The following is a 1511-nucleotide window of genomic DNA, read 5'->3' as shown; positions in this document are numbered from 1 at the left end:
CCTAAAGATCACAATGACAAAGGACTAACAAATTCCTTTGAACCTAATCCAACAAGTTCTTTAGGAAACTGTTTGTTGGGTGGAATTCAAAGTACCTATCACCCCATTAAGGAGGGGAAGCATTATAAGATCTTTGATCCGGGCTAAAAGAGCCCAATGTCTTGTTAGAAATGTTAAAGACTAGTAAATGCTTCGTAGGGTTTACAACCTTATTCCTCCCTTATTTCTATTTTATCTTTCATTTCTTACATCATCTAAATATGTTTTGGAATTCATGCACATGGCTAGGATTTTGATTGAGTATGCATGAACTTTCATTCTGAAAATAGGCATTTTGTCCCTATTCGATCGATCTCGAAAGAGGTTCGATCGATCGAACACCACCCATCCCTGCATCCAATTATTGCTCTGTTCCATCGATCAGAAATTTCTTGCATAAATCAGCCCTCTGTGTATCGTTCGAAAATTTCTTCAGAATGATCTGAAAGTTCCTAGATCGATTCAACTTTTTCTTAGATCGATCTTCACTCCACACTGAGAAAATTTTTTGAGATCTATGAAAAAGGCTTCTCTGTGCATCGTTCGAACTTGTCTGTAGGTTTTTACCTGTTCAATCGGTGGAACCATTTTCTCGATCGATCTCAGCTTGATCAATCGGTACCCTTTGTTGACCTTGACTTTGACTTTGACTGCAATTTTATTTTTATTTTTAGTGTTTATTTTATTTTATTTTATCTTCAAAAACTCCAATTTTATTTTCATTTTAAAATTTTCAAAAATCCCAAATCTTTTGTTTTATTTCCAAAAATTCAAAAAAAAAAAAAATATACTTTCATTTTTACTTTAATTTTTAATTTCCAAAAATTTAAAATATTTCAAAAAAAAAAAAATTTGTCATTTAGTGAGGGGAGATCGATTTCAACATGTTTCAGATTGATCTATTTTCGATCGATTGGAAATTTTCCTTGATCGATCAAACTTGTCAGGACCAATTTTTAAAAATAAAACCCTAGGGTCATTAGATCGATTTCAAGATCGATCTAAGCCCTCATCTCCCTCACCGCTGCAAACCCTACCTCTCCCATCTCTAGCGAACCCTCTGGCGACCATCCCAAGCTTCCACATCATCTCTCATCTTCGATTTCATCATCTCTCTCGATTTCCACCTCTTTCTCTCTCGGATTTGGTAAGTCCTGAGTTTTTCTTTTGATTTCGAGTTTTAATCTTCACGAATCTGAGCTTTACATGTTAGATCTAGAGTTGCCATACTTAATCCTTGCCATATTTGAAGATTCCATGTTTGTGTATACATGTGTATATATATGTATATAGATTTCTATACATTTTGATTCAAATCATGTATTTGGGGGTCACGGGCCAAACAAGTGACCAATCTTGGTGTGTTGTTGTGTGATAGGGCCCCACAAGCTTGCTTGGGTGCCCCCGTGCCATCTACGTCACATATCTGTGACTTTTTGAATTTCCCGTACCAGTTCGATCAATCGAAGTTT

Source organism: Cornus florida, unplaced genomic scaffold (genome assembly GCF_030987335.1).
Source record: "Cornus florida cultivar Cherokee Brave unplaced genomic scaffold, ASM3098733v1 CherokeeBrave_3.0.0_Hap2_Chr10, whole genome shotgun sequence".
NCBI classification, from domain to species: domain Eukaryota; kingdom Viridiplantae; phylum Streptophyta; class Magnoliopsida; order Cornales; family Cornaceae; genus Cornus; species Cornus florida.
This window is presented reverse-complemented; position numbering follows the sequence as displayed.